Genomic DNA, 26,275 nt, shown 5'->3' on the forward strand with positions numbered 1-26,275 from the left:
TCATATGCATTTTAATGTATTCATTTTCCATATTTACAGAGCATTCAATAATTTTTTGGTGCTTTCTGTTCAAATTAAGCTGCAGATTTTTGAATGTTAGGTTGGTGATCTTCCCCATTGTGAGCTGGTGATATCTCAAAAATATTTTACCACCTTTAATTCAGAGACATTCAAAAATAATATCTTACCTCTTGGATAAGTGAGTAGTATAGTAGCAAAAGTAGCAAAAATTATATTAGCAAAAAGACTGACTTTTTTTTTTTATTAGTCTCTGGGTTCAGATCCAAGTTAATGACATTAGCTAACCGTGATCTTAGATGAGTCACTTCTTTTCCCCTGAAGTTTCCCTATCTGTAAAATGAATTTGTTGGAACAGATGATTCTTAAAGTTCTTTCCAATTTTAAATTCCTATGAATTTTACATTTAATAAGTGATTCAGAAGCAGATATTTGTAAAAGAAACTGAAACAATTAGAAATTCTGTTACCTCAACTGTAAAATGAGGGAGGTAGATGACATGATAGTAAAAGTTTCAAATCATGTGTACTTCTTTAAACTTCTGTTTCCAAAACAGTTTAATTAATTTGCTTTTGTTCTTGTCTATTGTTCCACAACCACATCAATACACATGGATGATAATGTAGCATTTTTTTATATTAGCTTAATTTCACCATCAGGGGTTTAAAAAAAAAGGAAGGAAAAGGGATAAAATTTCCTTAAACAACGATTACTGGATAGATTCAGACTTATTCTTAGCCCTGAGGTGTCTTTTTTGTTGTACCTTTCAGACCTGTTTACCAGTCCTAAAGTAAAAACATGGGCTAATGTGAATTTTATTGACTTATTAGAGCTGCCTTAGAGTTTGTTCTGCCCTTTCTTTGTGTTTGAAGAGACACTGAAGCATAGTTATTCTTTTTACAGTCTTGTCCCCTGGTGAGCATTCTGAATTGGGGCTTAGCAGAATTCAGGCATCTACCTGGACCCACTTTCCCACTTCAGCATCTTCAGATTCTAGCAGGGCTGGTGAATCGTGGTTGAGAGTTACGTTTAGAGAGAGGATAATAACTTAACTTTCAAATAGCTTCCTACTTTTCTGTCCCTTTTCCAGAGATATCTCTTAGGCAGTCTCAAATTAACTTAATCTGTTTCTTCTAAATGATTTCTTTCTTCTGTTGTACTTTTGGTTGATCCCATTTGTACTCTTCTGCTTACTGCAGTCACTCTAGGAGGTGCCTACAAAGTTTCCTATTTCCTTCAGCCTCAACAAGAACCAGTGGAATAATGCATTTATTTATGGGAATGAGTGCTACCTTGGTTGGGCAGTCACTTGAGTTTTTATAAACTACTCCAAAAAACTCAACGAGAACATTTTAAGACAGTGAGTATTCCCTGCCACTGTGAGTTTGTTTTGAACTTAAGTTGCTACTCCATAAAATGAAGCTAAGGCATTTATACTGGTTTCTTTGAGCGATTGAATCGAGACCCAGGTGGCAGAAAGACTTTGAAGAGCTAAAAGGACATTCAGAGATAATTTGAGTCCAATGTCTAAATGGAATTTGAAAAACATTTTTAAAAGGTTTCCCTTTGACACAAATATTTCCAAAAAACACTGTAGGTCCCTCTATGTTGCACACTTCCCAAGTTAGTTAAGTAGTATACCATTAATCCTTTCTGTATGTACCAATTATTTAAAATAATAACAGCTCACTTTTAAGTTTAAGGTATGCAAATTGCTTTTTTGAGTAATCCATTTTACAGATGACAAAACTGTCTCAGATAAAGTAATTTGTCCAAAAAATTATCATTATATATGTGATGCCAGTTTTGAAACGCAAGTGTTTTTTGACTCTCAAAGCAAGGTTATTCTTTAGTAATACAGCCTCATCCAGAAAGGGTATAACTTTGAAAAATTGGCCTATATGCTACTAACTTTGTCCATTATATTAGACCCACATTTCATTTCATCTTAGTGTTAGACATTGTCCACATTGTTTATTTTTGTCTTGTCTTCCTTTAATCTGCATTAATTTGTATAACTTTCCGCATTTCTGAATTCTTTATATTTTATTTTCATATTTATTTTTACTTGTAGTGTAGTAATCATATACCCATCAATACCATACCTAATTTGTTTAGTCATTCCCTAATTGTTGGGAGATATTTTGTTTCTAGTTGCCAGTTATCACAAAAATACTGCCATTAATATTTTTTCTGCATATGTATCTTTTTCTTGCTGTCTTTAACCTACTTCTGTGATTCTCTTATTTTTACTTGTGAGTAAACTGAGGACTTAGATTTGAAACAAAGTCCTCTGGTTCTATGTGTAATATTCAGACTATACCATGCTCTTCTAAGGAACCTGGAAATTTAAATAAAGAAAAATTTGCCCAGGTATTTAAGTAATAGGAAACATTCATTATGATCATGAAGGTGTAGATAGTGCTTTGGGTCACTGTAAACTAAAAAGCCATAGAATAAAGTTTAATTGTAAGAAACACAAGTGATCAACTGGGCTACAGAACCCTCTCTGGTCGTTCAACTTAATTAAAAAATATTCAGCATATAATAGTTCTCTGTTTTACCCAGGAGAAAGTGTGAAAATGACTAAAACAAGTGCTTGCTCTCAAGGCACTGTCAGTCTAGACACATCCTCAAGTGAAAGATGTATCCTCAAGCCTTCCCTTGCCCCACCCACAAGCCTCTCAGTTATGGAACACACCAAGGAAACCTATTTGAAATCATTGCCTGTATCCTCCCTTATTCTATACTTTGGTATATGACAAAAAGTGGTTAAAAGAAATTCAGAAATGAAATTCCCATTTTCTGATTTCCTTAGCTGCCTTTTTTGAGTTTGGGTCAGAGGAATTTCCCCACCCCCCCCAATCAGTTTCAGATTGGGAATGAGGGTCTGAATTATACCTCTGATACAAACTAGTTGTTGTGTGACCCTGGGCAAGTCATTTAGCCTTTTTCCTACTCAAACTGAAAAATAGGATTGGGGTGGGAGAGTGTAATTTTTCTACCACATATTTTGAAAGATCATTGTAAGAAAATGCTTCATAAACCTTAAAAAGCTACATATGGAAATGTGAGTTATCATGGAAGGATGGGCAGGTAACTGAGTATGAGTATAAAGACATGACAAGGTTGGTTAACAATAGTAATATCAGGAGCACTAAATGCCAGAATGCACTGAATATGAGTGATGCAAAGGACAACAAAGAGATTTTTTAAAGTTATATTTGAAAAAAGAAGAGACGAGATATAAATCTCTAGAAGAGATTTAAAGAAGAGATATATTGAGAGGGGAATGGTGGTGGGGGAAGGGACAATACAGGCAAGGCAAAATTATAGACAACATTTTGCTTTTGTTTTCACTTACCTTGGATAGGAAAGGAGAGGACAACAATGGATACAATAAAAGAAAGGAAACGCTTTTATTAAGTACTTCCTATTTTCAAGCATTTTTTTGAAAACAAGAAAGTCCCTGAGTTCTTGTTTACATTCTAATGGTGAAGGTAATACATATGGGGGAGTGGTGGCAATTTGATCAAGGAAGTCAGAGATATATGGAATATAAGCATAGGGTAACTGATTGAGGTGCCCTTTTTAAAGAAATGGTAATGTTGATTTGATTTATTCCTAGAGCAAAGCATGGGAGTAGCAACATGTCAAAAAAGTGGCCACAATGCAAAGTGATAGGTTGGGCCAACTAAATATGGAGTTATAGGTTTATAGTTTTAGACCTGGAAGGGACTTTAGTACTCATCTGTTAATATCCATGAAATATTGAACAAATCACCTAATTTCTTCAGGCCTTAAGAGTCCCTTTTCTGTAATGTGAGGGATTTGGATCAGGCACTTCCTCAACTCTTTTCCAGCTTTAAAATCATGATCCTGTAATCTATTCTAGCTAGATCACTTTACAGATCAGGAACTGGAGACCTAGAGGGATTATTAACAAATTAATGGATGAAGAGCATTCATTAAATACATAATATGTACCAAGCACTGTGCTAAAGTACTAGGAATATAAATAAGAAAGCAAAGATAGCCCTTGCTTCTTAGGCATGTAGATTATAAAGAGAAATAGCATTTATCTGCCCTTGGATAAATTCAAGTTATCAGGCTTATAAGAACTAGATCCCAGCAGTTTACTTCATGTACCATAGCTAGTGTAGCCATTTCCTAATCTATAAGCATCTATTTTGTAATTGTATCAAATGAATTATAATAAGGATAAATGTAGCATTTTACAAATGAATTTAAAAAATCAGCTTCACAACTACATATGGGCAGATTGTGTTAGATGTTTTAGAAAAAAAACAACCTCAAGCTCAGTATTATGGGCCAGGAATATATGTAATGTGTCAGAAATAAAGCTAATACCCAAGGTAGAGTATTCAAGATTACAGAGTTGATAGTCCTAATCTATGCTGCCCTGATAATACCACATTTACATTATTGCGTTTAGTTCTGGATGCCATGTTTTAGAAGAGGCCTTGGGAAAGTCCACTAGAAAATGGACTTTTAAGCCATCTGAGGACTGGGTTGAAGGACTCAAGGGGTTGTTATCCTAAAGAAGAGATGACTGAAGATGAACAGGGCGACTGTCTTCTAAGTATCTTAAGGACTTTAATGGGAAAACTTTTTGGACTCATAGAGATGAACTATAAATAATAGGTGCATATTGCAAAAAAGTAAACTTAATCTTGATATGAGGAATAAATTTGCTAACAATAAGAACTGTTCCAAAATGAGACCCTGGAGACCCTGCCACCTTTAGATGGAGTGGACTTCTTCTCTGCTGAAGCCTTCAAGCAAAATATGGTTGATGACCACTTCTCAGGTGTTCATAGAGAAGATTTTTGTTCAAGTGCACATTAGATAACAGATGAAAGCTTATGAAGTGTCTTCCAGCTCTGATTTTTATTGTTGAGTTAGTTCTTCTGATGGATAAATTCCTTGATGGGAAAACTATGTATCATAATTTGCTGTGGAGCAAGGGATACTTATAATCAGAAAATTCAATACAAAGTGCCATAACATTTTGTGTAAGATGAAAAAAACTTCACAAAAATAGTTTTAACAAGTTACATACATGTATATTCTCTCTTTAGGACTTTAATACTGTATTCTACCTTTTGTAGTGATTGGGGTCACAGCAGTCTTGCCTTGTTTAAGTTTTGTGTATGGTGTTAACTTGTAAATCATTTTTAAGATCCTTACTTTGAGATTTCATTCGGTGGTAGGCATATTACATATGTATAATAGTTGGATATTTAACATGTGCATAAATAATGAGCACATGTCAAAGCTGTAATGGTTAGCTATTTTCATACTTCTATTAATTTTTGTGAGCAATCTTCCTTACTGTAAAACTAAAGTGATAGGGCACCCACTTTTCCATTTTTCCTCATGCTCTAAGTGCACATTCTTAGATTGTCTCTTAGAAGCACCTTTTTTTCATCGTTCCTCTCTTACATTGTTCTGCTCAGACTCTTTTCATGCTCTCCTGCATCTTCTCCTGTCTTGTTTCTCTTTTGCTCTGTGTGTGTTATCTCTCTTCTGCACACGACTGTTCTTTTGTGTGGATGCCCTCTCAGACAGCCTCACTCTCTTTTTCTGAACGTTGGATTGTTTGGAAATGTTTTCAGTTGTTTCCACACATAACTTTTAGATGTTTATTCCCATTCACAGAGTTAGAGATCTTTTTTCTGCTTTATTTATTTTGTCTGGAACATGCCAGGTTCTGCAGCCATAGCACAGATGCTCTGCTCCCTGCTAAGGAGCAGTGGTTATGCAAAGAATGACTTTGCATAGAGATGAATCTCAGTAGACTCAACAAACTTATTATGTACCTACTATCTGCATAGTACTCTGCAAGTGCTATGGATGTTAAGGTAGATATGACACAGGCTTTACTCCCATTGAGTTTATAGTCTTATGGAGTGGAGGGGGATGTGAAATGCATGCAGATTACTATGGTATAAAGTAGAATGTCATAAGGCAAAAGAGATACAAACAAATGTCTGTCTACAAGAAAGTTTGAGGAAGGAAAAACCATTTCTCTTTAATGGGTTCAGGGAAAGCTTCATGGAGTAGGTGACATGTGAGTCATCCTTGAATGGTAGGGACATAGGGATTGACTTGTGCAATTACTCACAGGTAGGAAGGTACAAGAAAAGTTCAAATTGGAATACATTGTCCCCAGAGAGGAATGACCTGATATAGAGTTGGAAGTATAGGTTGGAGTCTCATTTTGTAGGGGTCTTAAATGACAGGATAAGGAATTTGTATTTTATCATCTAGCTTCTAGGGGACTAATGAAGGTTATTAACAGGAAGATGCCGCAGCCATGTTTGTGCATTAGGAGGAATGTTATGGTAACTGTGTAAAGAATGAATGAGAGAGATTAAGAGTTGATAAAATATCCAAGTGAGAGTTGAAGCTGTAAATTAGGCAGATGACAACGTGAGGAGTCAGGGAAGGAAGACTGAAGAGTCAAAGTTGACTTTTAATTTTAGAACCCGAGTGACTGGAAAGAGTATAGAAGGATGCAATTGAAAATATTGAAAAAAGCAATTGAAAAGGGGATGCTGGGGGGGCCAGGTTCTTTTTGGGGAGGGGATTTGGAATAAAATTAGTTTTTGAAAAGTTGAAGGGACCCATCTAGATAGATAGACCCAGAAAAAAGGCAGATGGATGTGGCGAGCCTGTAAATTAGAAACTGTGGAATAGGAGCTCCTTGAAGTAACAGGGGCAGAGAGGTAGAGTGTGGCATGATATGTATAAAAATGATCGCTGAAACCATGGATGTGGGGGATATCGACAAAGAAGAGAGTAAAGATGATGGGGGATTGCCTGCCAGGTTTGAAATACCATGTACTTGTTGGGCCTAATGGGTCTTGCCGGAATTATCAGGTCAAATGGAGCAAAGTGAAAACCACCATAACCCCTGCTCCCGTTCTTTGGTGTACACACATAGAGGGTATATATAAATACATCCCCCCTCTCACACATGTTCAACTCTATCAAGCTTAATGGGGACATAGGATACTTTATTTATATTTTTTAAACCCTTACTTTCTGTCTTAGAACTAGTACTTAAGTATTTCTTCCAAGGCAGGAGAGTGAAAAGAGCTAGACATTTGAGGTCAAGTGACTTGCCCAGGGTCACACAGCTAGGATGTGTCTGAGGTCAGATTTGAACCCAGGGTTCCTATCTCTAGACCTGGCTCTCTATCCCCTGAGCCATCAAGATGCCCCTTCATGTGATAACTTTAAACTATTTTCTTTTTCTATTCTATTTCTATCTAAACTATTTTCTAAGGTGGACACAATTTTTTTTCTTGTTTTGGCTGTTTCATAAATGTTTATATTCTGATTGATTCTTAAAGAAGATTCTTCCTGTGTGGGGTGGCGAGTGAATGACAAAGATGATTAATTTAAGGCCACTTTTTTGTCTTCACATCACAGGATTTTCACTGGATATTTTTGCCCACCGAGGGAAGGGGAAATAGAAAGGAAGGGCAAGACAACTTTTAAATAAAATTACATGGTATTTTATGAAGAAAAGGGGCCATTGACAACAAATATCTGAAATAGGAAAACCACAAGAAGCCCTTGTGATCCTATAACAAACTATTCCTACTTATTTTGTAGGCTCATGATTTTAACAGGCTTATCTTAGGTGGTTTTCCAGCCGTGGAAGTGTCATTTAATAACTTACCTCTCCCAGGCGACCAAAGAAGTAATCACACAATGTAAGGGGGAGGTTCTGGGGCCTGTCACTTTGCAGCTTTTGCTTCAACTCTTCACAAAAGCCAAGTGCCATTGGGCAAGACACCAGCCCTGCGTGTTGGGCCATTTGACAAATGATGACTTGTATGAACTAAATGAGGCCTAGGAAGTTTGGAAACTAGTAAAGCTCTCTTTGCTCCCAGACTAATGTAACGGATTACTGGAAATATCTATTTATTGAATAATCCAAGAGAACGCCAAGTAAAATGAAAGTTAAATTAATTAATTTTTTTTGCATCTATTTACCGTATAATCCAAAAGAACATGAAGTAAAATTAAAATTATTATTAATATTATTTTTGCTGGGGAGCAGAGAGGAAGTGATGCCAAAGGACCATCTGTGAAGTGACAGATAGGGGCCAGCAATAGTAACTAACAGGATTTCTTCCTCTTGTCCTGGTGAGGAGCTCAGTTCCTTGAATGGCAATTGGGGTCTGGGAACATTAGCATCAGAAACCTGGAGTGGGTCTTGGGCTATTGCTATTGCCAAGCAATTTGTTTGGAAGCAATAGCTCTGCGAAATCCAGTATGGGTGTAAATAGAGTTTTTATGGGACTTTTATCCCCCTCTTTAGTCATTGAATCACTTTGTAGCATTGGCATGGCAAGTTTCCTGATTTGTTTTCCTGTGCGTGAAGAGTGCTTTTCCCTCCCAACTGCTTACTTTTGCATACTTTCTCTGTTAGGCTTTATGTCATTACCAAGATTTACTGTTATTTAGTAATGATTTATTAGAGTAATTTATTCTGCCAGCTGTGGCACATTTTCAGTGGAATTTGTAAATCAAATTTATATAGAAATTCGCCAGGATATGTATGGTAGGGTTTAATAACATAGACTCTCCAGTCCTTTCTGAAGTGGGTAGTTTTATGCAGTGAGACACCTCGGGGGCTGTTTTACCTTGCAGCCTTTGCTAATGGAGGGTCTGAGCCTGGGCCATTTGTAAAAAGTGAAGAGTCCATGGGGTTTGCTAAAACAAAGCCCAGAGTTAGTTCCTTGTGGGCTAGTTTGAGTCCAGACTGTAAGTGTTGAATACTGCATTTGACCTGGGGTGTTCTGGTGACATTAAAGGTCAAGGAAACATCCTGGCATAATAGATAGGAGTATTTTCCTTTTGGTTCTAATTGCCCTTCAAATGTTGTGCTATTGAAATGTAGTTCCTGAATATACTGAATCATAAAAGAAACAAAAGTGCACCCAGAAATGCAGTATTCATTTTGAAGTCTGAAGTGTCCTCTTTTCCCCCTTCTTAATAGCCCATTGACTGCCCACCCTGTGGAATTCTTTTGGCCATTGGGAAGCCATTGAGAAAACTTTATTCCAATTTCTTTGTTATAAACTCTTTCCTTTTCAAAGAATTGCACACTTAAATTTTTTTTTTATTTGCAAGACTTTGCATTTGGGGGGTTGGGTTATGGGTAAGATTTTGGGAATTTTAGTTTTCAAGTTCAGGAATGACTTGTAATTTGACAATTAAAGATGCTATCTTTGAAATGTGCACTTACTTGCTCAGTGGTTTGTAAAAGCAGTGGCAGTATAGAATTTTTATTTTCATCTAAGACTGTACCTACAGCAGCCATGGTCATCTGCTGAAAGCTTCGGGCAACCAACTGTTTTGTCTACATGGCATGAAATAACTAGCTGCTGTGATTTCCCCCATCCATCCCCACATCCAGCACTGCCCCTCATCCCAGTGGAATTAGACCTGTTGTGGGGGCATATCCTACACGCTTATGCAGAGTTGGTATTTGACTGGAGTATTAAAATTTTAGTACATTTAAAAGAATCTTCACTGTTTCAAAAGTGTGAACATTTTTCATTCAAAATACAAATCAGTTAAAGTTGTAAGAGGTGATACTTTATAAGTGACATTTCTAACAGTGGAATTCAGCCTAAATAATTGATCTGTAGAACCAGAAGTAACTTTAAGTTACCATCTTTTTTCTCCCATGAATATGAGTATACATAATGCAAAATTTAAAAATAAAATCAAATTAAACCTAAGCTATGACGTCCTAAGTTAGCTTATGAAATACTAATCATGGAATATTTATTCTCACTCCAATTTTTTTTTTCTGGAAGAAATAGTTTTAGATGTTCTCAGAAACATCAAATATAACTTAATTTGGCATTGGAGTGTCACATTAACATTTTAATATTTTTAAAAGAATCTATATAATTCGAAAAGTATAAAGCAAATACAAACTTGTTAAAAGCACAAAATTGTTGGAATGCTGACTGTTCAATGTGTGTCTCAATGAACAATTCTAAGAAAACTAAAACTTCTTCTTTTACTCAGCTGTGCTTGCATGTGGTTTCTGTTTCTCCTGATTTCTTTCCATTTTTAAAGAAATTATTTAATTTTTATTTTGAATGTAAAAAGGAAATCTGAATGGAAAATAGGAAAAGGATTGTAGAAGGGAGGGAAGAGTTCTGAAAGTGAAGATAAGAGCTCACCTGTGTGTGGTCTTGACTTAGAGATAGTATTGCAGGTCCTTTAGAAGTTGTGCCATTGTCTTTATGAAGTATACACTCCTTGAAGGCATATTTAGCATGTGTGAACTTCAAGAGGCCCAGAAAAAGATTGGTCTTTAATTTCTCCTTTAATGTTTGAGTGCTATCAGCACACTAGGAGTTCTGAGAGAAGAGAGACTTAAATGTACTAATGTTAAATAATTATACACTTCCAGAGCTACCTACCTATGCTGATGACAGAAAACTTTTCTGCTTGACTTATTTGGAACAGCAATTCCGTTCATTAATAATTGACTTGAGTCTGAACCCTATTAAAATTATTAATTCATTGATTGGTATTCTATTTTACCTTCTTTCTTTTCTTCATTCAATAAATCAACAAGTTTTTATTAAGCTTATTACGTGCCAGACACTGCTAAGCTCTAGAGATATAAAAATATAAGTGATAGGCTCTTACTTGAGAAGCTTACAATCTAGCCAGGCTTGCCTTGTATTAATAAAGGTAGATACCAAATAGATACAGGATAATTTTTTGTCTAGTGTCTGGGAGGTTCAAAAAGGGTTTTATTCAGCTAGAAAGAAGGTAGTACTTAAATGAGCCTTTTATGGAGGCTCGAGATTTTAGGAGGCAGAGCTGAAGAGGCTCAGCCAGAGACTCAAGATTGAGTCTGCCATGTGTACAGAAACAGTTTGGCTGTTGTAGAGGGTGCATGAAGGGCAATAATATATGCATATAAAGCTGGAAGGGCAAGATGGGGCCAGGGTGTGAGGAGACATGAGGAATTTATTTATAATTGATTTAGAAGAAATAGGGAGCCACTGGAGTTTATTGAGTAGAGGAATGACATGAAAAGAGCTATATTTTAGAAAAATTAACTTGTGAGGTGTGCAGAGCTGGAGTGGGAGGAGAGTTGAAGCTCAGAGACGAATTAAGAGACTATTGCAGTCTGAGAGAGGCACAGAATTGTGATGGTTTTGTGAGAGGAGGGAGAGAAGATTATATATATATGAGATATGGAAAACACACACACACACTCACCCCCTCTCTTTGTGTCTGTGTGTCTCCATCTCTGAATCTCTATCTCTCTCCTTACTTTTTCCATTGACCAGTCTCTTCCCCCAGGGAGCTTACATCATATAAAGGGACACATGCCTATATATATGTATATATAATAATTAAAAAAATAAATACTAGTGGTGTGAAGGAAATGGATTAAACCATTATGCTGTATACTCTTGAGTTTTGAAGGAAACAGTTTAGAGGTCAAAGAAAGGGAGTTGTAGAATTTATGAATAGGCAAGACCCTTATTCTGTATTTTATTTCAACAGATTCTATCTTTTTTTTTTAAGCCCTTACCTTCTGTCTTGGAGTCAATACTGTGTATTGGCTCCAAGGTCAAAGAGTGGTATGGGCTAGGCAATGGGGGTCAAGTGACTTGCCCAGGGTCACACAGCTGGGAAGTGTCTGAGGTCAGATTCAAAAGATTCAATCTTGAAGGAGACCTCTATTGTAGAGACCTTTGGCCTCACCAAACATTCTGATGGAATTCACTAGAGATCTCAGCCCCTCCCTCTCCCCCATTGGTCTGATGGGATTAACCACAAAGAAATATACCCACCAGAACAAACCTGATCTTTGGCAACTCTAGACAACAAAGTTAAACAAGTTTCAACTCCGAGATTAAGACATTCTTCCTACAAATCACTTGACATCTTGTCCTTATTACTCAACTTCCCAAATAAGGAAAGTATTTCAAAGCCTCATTTGTTAAGGGCCTTTTGACTCCTATATTATTGCCCTAAGGCTAAATAAAACCATAGACATATCTGTATATATCTCTCTCTCCATATGTGTGTGTATCTTCCTTTATTCTGAGTTGTTAGCCACTTGGCGATTGCCTTTTAATTGCTGCTAATTAAACTTTTCATCTTTTAGCCTATCTTTTTGATTTAATGAGCTCTCTAGTCAAGTGGACCAAAGTGAGAGGGAATTGCTTTTTAGGAGGCTCTTACTTAGGACCTCTAAGTTGAGGAATTCCCCAGGGGTGGCATAAAGGGGACAGGGCACTGGATTTGGAGTTAGAATGTTGTTCAGTTGCTTTGGTTGTGTCCAAAGTTTCACGTCCTCATTTGATGTTCTTCTTGGCAAAGATATTGGAGTGGTTTGCCATTTCCACCTTCAGTTTATTTTACAGATTAGGAAACTGAGGCAAATAGAGTTAAGTGACTTGTCCAGGGTCATGCCTGACTCCAGGCTCAGCACTCTTCTTGCTATGCCACCTCGTTGGGCATATCTGGGTTGAAATCTGCCTTAGGCTCTTACTAGCTAGGTGACATCTCCTTGAGTCACTTAAAATTCTCTGTTCCTCAAATTTTCCCTCTTTAAAAAGAAGGGGTTGAACCCAAGACCTCTGAGTAGTTAAACTCTGATGCTATGCCTTTTGACCATTCAGTGCTTTTTGACATCTACAGTTTCTTTGATCTGTAATTTACAAATTATTTAGTGATATCTTAACAAATGTTTGTTGATTTGACTCATATTTGTAGTTTGCTTTCATAAAGATATTTCCTTTAGGGCAGGTACTGTATTCTATAAAGTAACATTTTACCTTTCTTCCAAATTCATCAATCACACCACACCCAAGAACCAGGAAGTAAGTTTAAAAACTAACAAACAAAAAAAAAACACCAAACAACCTCTTTGAGTCAAACAAGACCTTACTGGCACCCAAAGCTTATTTTTAGTGAAGAAGCCCTCAGTGGGAGTTCATTTACTCTTAACTTTATGCAGAATTCTAACAGCCCAAAAGCTAGTTTCTAGTTCAGTTCTATAGACATTTATTAAGGTTCTACTCTATATAGTACCTATATATATAGCTGCTTACTTCGCCAAGTGGAATAAGATAAAGCCTAAAGCAGATGCTACCAGCATAGGTCCTCAATGAGAGTAACAAAAACCTTTTACCTCAACACCATAGAAGGGCAAGGGGAAAACCAGCTTTGCATTGACCAGAACTCAAAACATAGTGTTGGGAGGTCAGTTTAAACTGCAACTTTTGAACACTGTCAACTTGAATTCTTTATTTTCTGTGACACTGATTTTACATGGTTCTCCTTGGCCAGTCCCTCAGCCTCCATTTTTGGACCTTTTAAGGATGGGGGTTCCTTAAGCATCTGTTCTGTTTACACCATCCTCTTTTAAGTTATTTGGATGAATGCCATCTATTCTCATGGTTAAAAGTAAAATCTCTCAGGAGATGGTACTCAGTTCTTATGTATCTTAACCAAATCTCTTGTCTGAATTCTCCTTTCATATCACCCACTGAATCCTGGACTTTTCCACCTAAATGTGCTGTTGTATTCCCTTGAAATTATTTTCCCAAATCCTCAATCTTCTAGGCTTTTAAATTATCTTTGAATATTTTCATTTATTTATTCACTCACTCATTCATTCATTTATTCATTCATCCATCCACTTATTTATTTACTTATCTATTTGTTTGTTTACTTATTCATGCCTTCATTTATTTATTTAGTTGTTTGTTTATTCATTTATTCATTCATTTTTGAACCCTTACCTTCCCTCTTAGAATCAATACTGTGCATGGGTTCCAAGGCAGAAGAGTGGTAAGGGCTAGACATTGGGGGTCAAGTGACATGCCCAGGGTCACACAGTTGGGAAATGTTTGAGGCCAGATTTGAACCTAGGACCTTCCATCTCTAGGCTTGGCTCTTAATCCCCTGAGCTACTGAGCTACCCAGCTGTACCCTCAATCTTTCTTTATGCTGTACTCCCCAATCTAATCATTTGCCAGTTCCTATTGATTACACCTTTAGAACATCTCATACATCTGACTACAGTTGTTTAGGGACCTTATGTTTCTTTATTGTATTAATTGGTCTCCTTAATTCTCCTCTCTCCCTTCTCCAAATCATCTCTTCACTCAAATGTAAAACAAACAAACAAACAAACAAACAAAAACAACCAAAACCCTTTCATTGGCACAGTTTTGAGCACAAACTAAGGTTTTTTATTTTTATCCCTTCCACAAACTGATTTCTAGACTCCCTTCATACAATTCTTTACACGTTACACTTTTATTCAGCTCCTAAATATTCTCTTCCACCCCATATTTTCATACAAGTCATTATCCTTTCCAAAAATAAATTCATTACTTAATCTTTGGCCTCTCAATTCTTATCTTTCTTTGAGCTCAATTCTGGTTTCAAAAGCCTGTGAACCTTTGTGCCTGCTTGCTTTGGTCCAGTCCCTCTTGCCTGATTTCATCTCCTTAGTGCCATTTTAACTTCCTCACATTATCCATGGCTCAGAACTGTAGTTCTTGGCTTCCATAACCCAGATTGAATTTTGAAAGCATCTTTATAACTCAGTCCTTTCACTTTTAACATCAGAATTTGACTTCTTTCTTTCCCTGTAAGAGCTCTCAGCTTCCTAAGTAAGCACTCAAGTGAAGCAGATATTGGATACAGGCAAATGTTTATTTGTACAAATAAAAATGTAAAGGACTTACATCCACGGACATTAACAGATCCAAAGAAACCCCTTTTTTCCCAGTTGGATTCCATCTTCTCCAGGGTGAGAGTGAAGTCTTCCTTTCCCTTCTCCTTCTTTCCCTTTCCCTCTTTTCTTCTTCTCTTCCATATCTCCTTCAACCCAAACCCCCTCTAGCACCAATGAGGGTTAGTCACAGTCTCTGCAAAATAATCTCACAAGTCTGTTAGGTGAGATCCCAGTTGCATCAGTGGAGTCAGTTACCTCGATGAAGAACATTATTGGAATCTCCAATTGCCTGCTTCCCTCTGAAGTCTAGCCTCTTTCTCTGTAGTGTCATTGTGTCAGATTTGCATTCTTGGTCCTCTTACTTCTAGACTATCAGATACATTTTAGTTTATCTCAAGGATCCTGTTCTGCAACAATTGCCTTTACCTCTGCATCCACCATTTCTTTGAATTGCCTTAATCTGGCAGCCTTCCCCCCTCCTCCCTTTTTGACTTTCTCTTCCTCAGAAATCCCTCCTCCTAGTTCCCCCCCCCCCCCACATATGTGTACCTTAAGGCTTCTTTTCAGTCCAGCACATTGCAAGGGCCAAAGCACCAATCCAGTTCTATCAAAACTGCTTAGATTCTTTCTGGGCCTGCTTATTACATTCATGTAGCACTTTGAGGTGTTTAGGACCCAAATATGGTGGTATTTCTTGCACTAATGATGAAAATAGTTTGTCATAGAAAAGTAGACAGATTGGTTCCAGTTTCCCCTCTTTGTCATCCTGCTTACAGGTTCATCTCTGGATGCTTTTGGATTATGGTATTCAGCTGATTCTTAGTCCAAGGCTTTTTTACTGTACTATCTTCTGTAGGAAAAAGCAGCTAGGTGGCACAGTGGATAGAGCTCAGAGCTCAGGATCCGGAGTAAGGAACAATGAATATGACTTCTGACACTAGTTGTATGTTCCTGGGCAAATTGTTTAGCCCTGTTTACCTCAGTTTCCTCATCTGCAAAATGAACTGGAGAAGGCAATGGCAAACCACTCCAGTATCTTTGCCAAGAAAACTCCAAATAAGGTCATGAAGAATTGGACATAGCTGCAAAATGACTTGAACAACCAGGGGAAAGCAAGCACCTTATACATAGTAGGCACTTAATAAATATCAGTTGATTTGAATTCCATCTGTAGATCCTATAATTTGATTACTATGAATGATATCATTTAGCAAGTCAAAAAATAGGTTTTTTTGACACAAAGCAGTGGGCTGAGGTATGCTTTCACACTGGATAAGATTTTGTTTTCTGATAGAACTCAGGGAGGCTTGCCAAGCAGTGTTATGGTATCACAGGGTGGATTGTGTGGTTATTTGAATAATCTCCCTTTAGCAGAAGATTAAGATCCTAGACCTTTGGGGCCACAGCTTCTTGGTCCAAGGGCAAAAACCTGCTTATCTTTTGTAGCTCTGTTTAAGCCCTACATATGGTAAAGTCTCCTCTCTTGAGTAGTGACCACTCCTGCTTTAGAGATAAACATTCATGGGTCTGAGGAATAAATTCCCTCTGGAGAGGGTAGCAAATCCCTGAGGGAGAGATAATGAAGACTTTGTTGGCCTTCTCTTTTATAGTTTGTAGGCAGAGCCCAATGCTGATTTGGAATGTGTATTAGAATAGAATGCCACTTGCACCTATGAAGTTCTGTGATTCTGTGGGATTCTTTTAGTAACAATTATGGTACTAATAGAAATGGAAGAAAGTAGTAGTCCACTATGACACTAAATCAGCACTACTTAGGCCTTAACTTCTGGGTGCATCTCTGAGGAAATGCTTTGAAATCAAATCTTTCCCTATAGTTTTCTTTTGTTACCATTCCTTTTGCTTTTCCAAATAGAAAATATATTTTTAAACATTAAGAAGCCCAGCTCATGAGCTTCTTCCCCCCCCCCCCCCAAGCTGAATGAGTTTGGAAAGAAAAAGAAAACAGTGCACTAAAAAGCACATATATTTATCCATTTCAGGTTTTTCCCAAGGGGGAATTTGGGAATCCATTTGACACCATAAACCTCTTTATGGTTTATTCCTTAGTGTGGATTAGGGGAGGACAAAAAAGAAAAGTCCCTTTGGCAACATCTTCCTCAAACATGCTGTACCCATCATGTGAATGGAAAGAGCTCAAAACCTTCCTTTCAGGACTGTATCTCAGCCTCTGGCTCCTGAAGAAAACCAGTGTGGTTCTGATGTGGGATGGGGAGAGTGGTTTGCATTGGCATTGGTTCTGTGGGTGCTTTGGGGCTGGAGAGCACACAGTTGTGGGTTAGAGATGCTTGCTATCCTGTATTAATGTGGCCAATATGTGAAACCATGGCACCCACAATACTATACAAAGGCCCATGCCTAGGAGAGTTTGGGAAATACTCCCAGCTGAAATAAATTCATTTTCAAATTGTTGGAATTTGTCCTTTAACAGTTTCTTTTCACTGGGGTTAGGGATTAGGAGAAGGAGTGGTCTGATGACTTTTGAACCCACCTACAGAGGAAATAGTAAGGTTTTGGAACCCTAGGTTTTTGTTTTTTAAAGCTATGCCAATTCAACTTTGGTTTCTAGCATGTTGCTTATACCTGTCTGTGTAAGGAAAAGTGTGTCCTTGAGCTATTGTACACTTTTTGATAGACCTTCAAAGTGCAAATCACATTACTAGTGGTTGTCACTTGGCTTGAGTAGAAATATGTTAGAAATGCTTCCACTGTTTGTTCTTTTCCTGGGCTGTATCCCAGGATGGTAGGACTAGGGAAATCTATACATAGGGAAAGGAAATGAGTGTGGAGGGTGGTGCATTTTGTATGTGAGTTTAGTAATCCAAACTTTTGATTGCAGTTCCACTCTTGAGGTTTCCAAATTCATGGGAATTTTCCTCACTTCTGTGGGCCCTCCTTACTAACAGATGCTTTACTTTATTTTTACCCCTTGTTTTCCCCATCTTCCTCTCTTAGCCTGTGAGCTATCTCTTGTTCAGGCACATTTTCAAAAGAAAAAGTGGCTTGTAAGTATCCAGAAGTTAGTTTATTGACTCTTATTGTACTTCTGAGCACCTAATAAATTATTTATTAGTCTGATGGATATGTGGCTACCTAACTATGGGGCATGAAATATGCACTGTTCTTCTAATACACTGTAGGGAGACCTGTTTATAAAGTATTTAGTATTGGTTTTATAATGCATTGTTGACAACAGGAGACCACGAAGCTCAAAGATCAATCTCATTTTGGCCCATGGTATTAATGCTGCTTTATAAAGCTCTATGACAGGTCACTTAGACAATGGTCCTTAATAAAAGGACTTTGTGCCAGTGGATTATAGTATGACTGGCTGCTAGAAAGGCATGCTTTAGTGGCTGCCAAGGCTGCAGATGAATCTCTTTGTCCAAGTCCCTAAGGTGACTTTGTGGCGGCGGCTGCTCCTGGCCAGGTGATGCAACTCATCATTTCCCTGTTCTCTAGAGGAAAGTGAGACAGAGAGTGCCGAGTTCCTGCTAATGCAGTTCTCACTAATTGTCCTGAGAACGGCTGTGACACTGGGCAACTCAAGACGATGAATCACATAATAATTAGTGAAACCAACTATCCCAGTCTTGGCCGCACATTTGAAATGAAATGACTTTTCCTAGTCACTGAAACTCATACATGTCATATGGCAAAGAGAATCATGATTTTCCTTCTTTTGAAGGTATTTTATTAGTTAGTAAAAGGCTTGTGTGTGTAGGATGGGGGGCACCTTTTGAGCTGAGAATGGAATGACTAAATAATTTGATCATGATTTATTTCAACCATATCTCTTCTTGCATTTGCAGAAACCAATCATTTGATTTTATAGGAATGATTTTTAAAGGCAATGGTTTATGATGAGATTTTGTATAGTAGGGAGTATGTCTTAAGGAAAGTTATGCTCTATTTTGTTTTAATTAAGTAAATGGTTCCTGAATTTTAATTGTGCTGTTTTACCCAGAGTTTGAACTCTGACAATAGTGTCCCTGTGGAATCTATTCTTTACCCTCATCTTAAACTCCAGTCCACTCCTTCTTATTCTCCTTCTTATTCCTTATTAATATTTTGGGAGAATATTCTTACTTTCCTATAATATTTCTTCTAGTTTTATTTCCCTTGATATCGAACCTAGATCTCATGGACAGTCTTCTTAGCCAATAAAATTCTCTGGCACATTAACCTTTTGATATACCCACCTTGTTATCTCCAACTCTGGGAGCCATTGCTACCTGTATTCTTTGCTTCCATTTCAGGGTTGCCAAATATTTCTGGAGACAAGGAGACAATAGTCCTTGTTTTTGAACTTCTACTAGGTCTTCCCTTTTTGTTATTCAGTGACTTTATTTTCTTATTTCCCTTTGACTCCTTATTATTCAATTTTCATGTTACTCTAAGACTATGACAACATACAATTTCCATGAGAATATTTAAAGTGCATGAGCTCCTTCATCTTCCTTACTCTGCATTCTAAACTTTCTTTACATCTTCATCTCTCCTCCTTTTTTCTTGTTTCAGAGAATTATGTGTCTCCCTCTAAGCTAAAGCCTCTCTTTTTTACCTACCTTCATTTCTGTTCCCTTCTTCTTCTATTCCCCAAGATAACTGATGATTCAGAGGTCACTGGTGATCACCCAGCCTCCAAATTCAATGAACTTTCTTTTGTCTTCATCATGCTTGAACCTTCTGCCTCATTGAATGCTCCTCACTACTTCTTTCTTCTGAATACCACTTCCTCCCTTGCCTTCAATGACACTGTTTTATAATAGTTTGCTTTTTGCCTCTCCCTTATTTTTCTTCACTTTAAGTTTTGTTATTTACCCAAGGTTTTGTTTCTGCTAGCTTTTCTTTTCACTGTATACTTTCTTTGCAGGCTAGTTTGTCTCTTACCGTGTACCCTTAGATATCTTCTTATCACCTCAGACTTCAGTGAACAACTCATCATCTTACTCCATATAAAGCCCCTTCAGCTTTCTGGCTTGCTTATTAATTTCCAAACTCATTCAGCTTGGGGTTAAAAATTCAATTATATATGACTCCTCCCTTTCCCTTGTGCACAACATCAACCAGTTACCGGGGCGCAATTGATTCTATCTCCATGATATTTCTGATATCAATTTTGTCATTTTCATTTTCACTATAATCAACTTTGGTAAGTTTTTTTTTAAACTTTCATCTTTATCAGAGCCAAGACTATGTATTGGTTCCAACGCAGAAGAAGTGTAAGGACTAGGACTTGCCCTGGGTCACATGATGAGGAAGTGTCTTATGTCACATTTCAACCCAGGACCTCCTACCTTTAGGCCTGCCTCTTAATCCACTGAACCACCTTGCTATTTCTTTTCATTAGTTTTTCCTTGGATAATTGTAATAGCTTCCTAACTGTACTCCATACTTCCAGCCTGCCTTCAATCTGCTTCATTCTAACATTGTGTTGTCAGATGAATTTTCCCTAGAGCATGGCTAGTAATTTCAACCTTCAACTCAAAGATTTTCAATGGTTCTTTATTGCCTATCAACCAAGGTCCAGACTTCTTAAAGTTGGAATCTAGGTTTGGCTTCACTCTATCTTTTTTTTTTTACTCTTATCTCACACTATTCTTTTATATGCACCTAATGCTATAGTCAATTTATTTGCTGGTTCAAAAATACTCTCTGTGTTTTCCTACTGGGATGTATTGAAATATTCCCTTCATCTGGAGCGCTTTCTGCTCATCCCTGCCCACTGACATCCTACTCACATTTCAAGGTCTAGCTCAAATGCTACCTTCTCCTTGAAATTTCCCATGATTATCCCAGCTGGAAGTGATCATTCCCTCTAAACTTTTAAGGTTTTCTTTTTTTGGGTGGGGGGGCGGTAGTGATGGGGGAAGGGTCTCTTTTGTGTAACAATGATCAAATTCTGTTTTGTGTCATAGGTATTTGCAAATGTGTATTACCTTCCCCACCAGATTGTAAATTCTTTGAAGATAAGAACTGGTTTGTTTATCTTCACATCCTCTAAGATGCCTAGCATAGTCTAGTGGTCTTGCCTGAAACACAGAATGTAGATCCTTAAATATTTATAGTATGATTCATGACCTGGCACAAGTGGGGGGGAAATCAATTCCAAAAGGAAAAAAAGGTGAAAAATTTAAATATTGAGTAAATTTCTAAGTTAAATGCTTTATTAATGCAGTTTAAAATGTTTATATGTACAAGTTTTAGAAGAGGGAAGTAAGGAATGAGACATAGTATCCCACCGTTTAGATACTGCTGTTTTCATGCAGGGTAATTGTGTTCAGCAGAGGTAAGAACTGCTCAGTTGCTACAAATTTAGGAGGAGCATTATTGTTACAAAAATATGCATGTATGTATCTGAAGAAAGACTGAAGAAACTATTAAGTTGAGTAACCTCTCTTGGCGCTACTTATGCTCACACTGTTCTCCTTGTACTGAACCTTGATTCCAGATGACGCTTTTTGCTCATCTTTCTCTCCATACTCTTTTGATTCTGGTCTCCTGCTTTGGATGGGGATGCCACTTTCTGCTCCTGTCCCTGGCCAGTGACTCAGACTTATTTTAGGACTTATTCCATGAATTGTCTCATCCATGGTCTGCCCTTGATTCATAGCTTGGGAAATATCAACCTAGATTATGGAACACTTGGTGTTAATTCACTGCTCCTGATTCTAGGACTAATAGAGGTTCTATTGCTATGTGGAAATTCCAGCTATAGGGACATGAGTTGAGATCCTATTTCTATCATTTGCTTCCGGTTGCTTAGCAGAGTCCTTAACTAAGAGCTTAATCAGTATTTACTGACTGACTTGTTATCTATGCGTCCTTAGCCAACTCATTTCACTTGTCTGAGCCCGTTTCTTCATCTATGAAATGAGGATTACTTGAGCTCATCTCTAAGGTTCCTTCTATCTCAGAATCATTTGACAAAAGGTTATCAATCTATCCATGACCTCTAATTGACAAAATATTTATTTAGGCCCCAGCTTAGATTTGAATTTTAAAAATACATTTTCAATTACTCGATGTTAGTGGACAAAAAGTCTGCAAAAGTGATGATACTTCCATTTGTTCTTTCTTGTGAAGGTCAATTAAAAAAAAGGTTAAACATTGACATGCCAAGATCCTCTAATGCTTTTATTTCTAAGAGTCTGATTTTTTTTTTCTAGTGTGGGTCATTCTTCTGCTGATAAATATCACAAAACTCCTGTTCTTGGAGATGTGAATACTACGTACATTTAATGGACACTGAAATCACATTGGCTAGTAGTAGATAGTGGGGAATTATTATGGGATAACTATAATTCACTTTTCTGTATGCAGTGTAGATAACTTTTGGTGATAAGCCTCTCCAAATTTAAGTAAGTTTGTTTTGGGGCAGATATATAGGTTGGTGTCTGATAATAAGTGTGTTAAGTTAAAAAACCAAATTTATAGTATGTATATCATCCCCTTCCAGACACATCATCATTTATACCAGCAATGTCACGTAGAATGAATGAATTCACTGGATCAAACCTGGCAGATTTTAATGCAGACAGGCCATGTGTTAATACTTCAAAGGTGTGAGGAATGCTGTTTGTTCCTTTTACTCCCTACCAAGCCTCTCTTCTACCAAGCAGCCTTTTATAAACCATCTATCCAGCTGATACAGTAGATAATAGTATAGAACTTTGGTCAGGAAGACCTGGGTTCAAATCCTTTTCAAAGGCAAAGAATAGCCTCTAGTTTCCTAAAGTGAAGGATTTGAACTGCATGTTTTTAAGTCCATTATAACCCTAAATCTTCAATCTTTCATCTCTATTGGAGAGTGCTGCTCTATTTACCTCTAAAATATTCCTGACAACAAAAGCCACTGTCACCAATCAGAGATTTTTTAGTAGAAGGGAATTTAATCATAGATAACCAGAGAAAGTAACTAGGATCAGGTTTAGGTTGGAAGCCCATTGGGTTATTGAATGTTTGCCTAGATATTTATTTGGCTAGTCCAATTTCAGTTAGTATTTGTGAAGTATTTAAAGGAAATGGAAGATTCCTAATTTGTTTTATCTTATTTCCTTATTCTTTAAAATGAAATATTTTATTTAAAAATGTAGGCATATGTTATTTTCTCCAAGGCTTACTGGTGATTTGGGATTTTAAATAGGTTGGAATTTCATTCCTTTAAAAAATTATTTTAAGTTTTATAAATCATACCTGAGAGAATACCATCCATATCTTATATTCTTTTCTGTTTAAAATTGTAGAAATTACATGTCTTGCTTCCCATTTATACAACAAAGCTTATATAGCCTAATGCTGGCCTGAAATGTGATATGACTGATTTATGAATCCACCTCTCAGATAGCAACTTGCATATTGAATTTTCCCCGTTATGATAGCTTCTCTAGGGCTATAGGTTTCTAGGTCCACTTATCTTAGAAGGAAAGAACTATGGAAATTGGCTTAATAATAATAGTCTCTAGGAGGCATCCTTGTAACCCATCATAGTTATTCCATAATGATTCCCCACCATATACTCTCCAGTCCGATTTCAGTGTTCATTAAATGTAGTATTCACATAGTTCTCTTCCTTTTGGAAACTTTCCAAGATTTCTTCTTGCTTGGGAGAAACTACTTTCTCTAATACTCCTGAGAGGATTGTACCAAAGTACATCTATAGCTCTCCCCCCACTCAAGGAAGCTAACATGTTTGATCTTTTGTAAGTATGACTTTCCCACTGATCCAAGATGCTGAAAATCATTTCTGCTTTTGTATTTGTGCATTCCTGGGTTCTGAGTCATTTATCATTTTGCCTACATTTGGTAAATGGCATTATTCAGCACACTCTACCAAAAAAATCTTTTCAGCCTATCAAAACAGGGCAAAGAGTTTCTGACACCAGGATATTTCCCTCATGTGTTTCTGAGAAGCTGAACACCTGATTAGCCTGTCAACAGATGCCGTATCACAACCCTTTTCCAATTCAGTGCCAAGACAAAATGTGTCAATCAATGCCCAAGTCCCCTTTTGGAGAGACTAGAGTGAAGCATCTAGGTGATGCTTACTCTGACACGGCTGCTAATCCATGAGCTGTGTCTGCCACCCCCCTGCCATAATAATTGAGACCTGTGTCATCTTTGTACTTTTATTGTTGAGGACACTTCTTCCCACCGGCCACAGGTCCTATAATGAGTAATCCCCCCACCCCCTCAAGTGTACACTGCAGAAGTACACAGTGTGATTTAAGAACTCCTTTATTGAGTATCAATTCTGTTCAAATTTGGGTGTACCAATGTCTTTTTATCAGAAATTTGCTGTGAAGTTGATTTCTTCTCAGGGAACATGAGTGAGCACTCCGTGTCTAGTGCAGTTTTGGCTAATAAAACATCAGGAATGCTCTTAGGGATGATCCTACATGTCTTGCCTTCATTTTTGGCTACAGCCTTGCCCCCCACCCCCGATGTCTATATGAGGTTCTGGCTTCAGTTCCCAGATGTTGAAATGGCTGGTCCTTTGACTGCCAGGGTCACCTGGAAAATGCGTAGATATAAACATGAGGTAATATGTAAAGTTTTTACATGGCCCCTTACACAGCAGGAGTGAAGAACGGGTAATTTATAACCACAGTCAGATATGAAAACAGAAATTCCTATCTTTTCATACTTGCTTGATTTATGAGGACACTTAGGTGCCTTATGGATCAGTCTATCCATAAACTGATAATTGGTCATTTCTGCCTTAAGAGAAATGGAAGCAGAGATTCTCCATTCCTTCCACCCCAGCAAAGGAGGATTTACAGAGATTATATTCATAGGGACCAGTGAGTCAAACCAGAACAGATCACCAAATCCAATTCAAAAGCTGAAACACATATACTTTTATAAAAACTCCCATAATTAGATACTCAAATGTGGGCAAACTATCTATTAAATTGAAAGACAAAGAGGAATCATCAACGAAGAAAGCATCCCCACTGGCATTCCCTCCAATATAAAGCAAGCAGAATTAAGGGAAAATACAGAGACTTCAAAAAAAAAATTCACGATAGGTTTGACCCCGCCGTAAAGAGTGATTTTTTTAAAAATAGAAGAGGTGTTTTCCATCTTTTACTGGAATTGCTTCCTCAATCCTCTTAATTTTAGTGACTTTCCTCTGTTTATCCTTTCCTAATTATCTTTCCTTTGCTTGCATTTTGGGTCCCTCATTAGACTGCAAATTTGTTGAGGGCAAAAATCGCCTTTTGCCTCTTTTTGTGTTCCCAGCACCTAACAGTGTTTGGCATGTAGTAGGTGATTAGTAAATATTCATTGATTGGTTTCCAAGAGAAACACACAGTTTCTGGCATGTAGTAGATGTTTTTTAATAAAGACTTGTTGCCTTGACTCTTCATTCTTATTATTTTTTAAATTAAAAAGGCATTTCAAATGATGCCAGAAGAAATTTAGTGGCTAGTTCAGCACACACTCAGCAGAGCAGTGCTGCTGAATTTCTGATTGTTAGGATGATTGCCTTAATGTTAGTAGTAACTTGGTGGTTATATAAACATGAATTGTAGAGATCTTCATGTCCCTCTTTTTAAAAGGAAAGTTCATTGCCAACATGGGGAATGACTAGAATTTACAGTATATGAATAGAATATTAGATTATAATAGAATATTACTGTAGAATAAGAAATGATGAATATGAAGAATTCAGAGAAGCATAAGAATACTTATATGAACTGAAGTAGAGTGAAGAAAGCAGAACCAGGGGAAAATACTCACAATTATTACCATAGTGTAAACAAAAAGAACAGAAAAAAGAAACTGAATTCTATATAATTATGATGAAGCTTGGCCTGGGTGAAGGAGGTAAGAAAATGCATCTCCTATCCTTCTTTGCAGAGGCAGGGGAGTTCAGTCAGTGGATGTAGGGAGGGCAGAATATTATTCATTTTGGCAAACTTGGTTGATGACTTGGTTAGTTTTGCTGAACCACTTCCCCTTCTCCTTCCTTTCTCCTACCCCTTTTTCATTTTTTTGTTGTAAGAGATGGCATGAAGGGTAAGGGAAAGGGAGAGGGAGGAAGAAGATCAGTACATTTTTTTAAAAAAAGGAAAAGTCATAGTTAAAGAATTTTGTCTTTCTGTACAATATAATCTCTTTCCAGTCATTTACATATGTGAATCAAAAAGAGACTAGTTAATATAGATTATGATGTGATTATTCACCAGGGGACTCAAAATTGGGGAAAACCTGGGTGAAATGACTGGTAGGTTTTCCCTACCTCCCCTTAAAAAAAGAAGTCTCCACCCCCCCGCCAATTTCACAAAGAAAATGAAACTTTAAATAGTCAAGTAACAATGGCATATTTCATAGGGAAAAAATGTTGCTGTCAATTTTTTTCCTTGGGAATATGGAAATTTGGGTGGATTATCTGTTTAGAGGAGGTTTCCTTTATTAATTCTTCCTCTTTTTTTTCACTTAAGACAT

The 26,275-nt window shown here is 37.2% G+C and overlaps 1 protein-coding gene and 1 long non-coding RNA gene across 8 annotated transcripts in view; one reads left to right on the forward strand and one right to left on the reverse strand.

Annotated features, from left to right (window-relative positions):
* Window positions 1–26,275, forward strand: part of BNC2 (basonuclin 2) — a 505,926-nt gene that overhangs the window by 128,557 nt on the left and 351,094 nt on the right. Inside the window, exon 1 of one of the 7 annotated variants that reach the window (XM_007499609.2) lies at window positions 26,151–26,275. This exon is cut by the window's right edge and continues 1,173 nt beyond it. The exons of 4 other annotated variants lie outside the window; for them this stretch is intronic. The gene's annotated coding sequence lies outside the window, so the exon portion shown is untranslated. Of the gene's footprint in view, window positions 1–26,150 lie in introns of those variants that run through there. 2 more of the 7 variants (XM_007499602.3, XM_007499603.3) reach the window with 2 other exon arrangements.
* LOC103095174 (uncharacterized) overlaps window positions 24,043–26,275 on the reverse strand; it is a 9,636-nt gene continuing 7,403 nt past the window's right edge. The window contains exon 3 of the long non-coding RNA XR_470447.3: window positions 24,043–24,334. This is a non-coding gene — a long non-coding RNA (uncharacterized LOC103095174). The remainder of the gene's footprint in view (window positions 24,335–26,275) is intronic.

Source organism: Monodelphis domestica, chromosome 7, assembly GCF_027887165.1.
Source record: "Monodelphis domestica isolate mMonDom1 chromosome 7, mMonDom1.pri, whole genome shotgun sequence".
Classification (NCBI taxonomy): Eukaryota; Metazoa; Chordata; class Mammalia; order Didelphimorphia; family Didelphidae; genus Monodelphis; species Monodelphis domestica.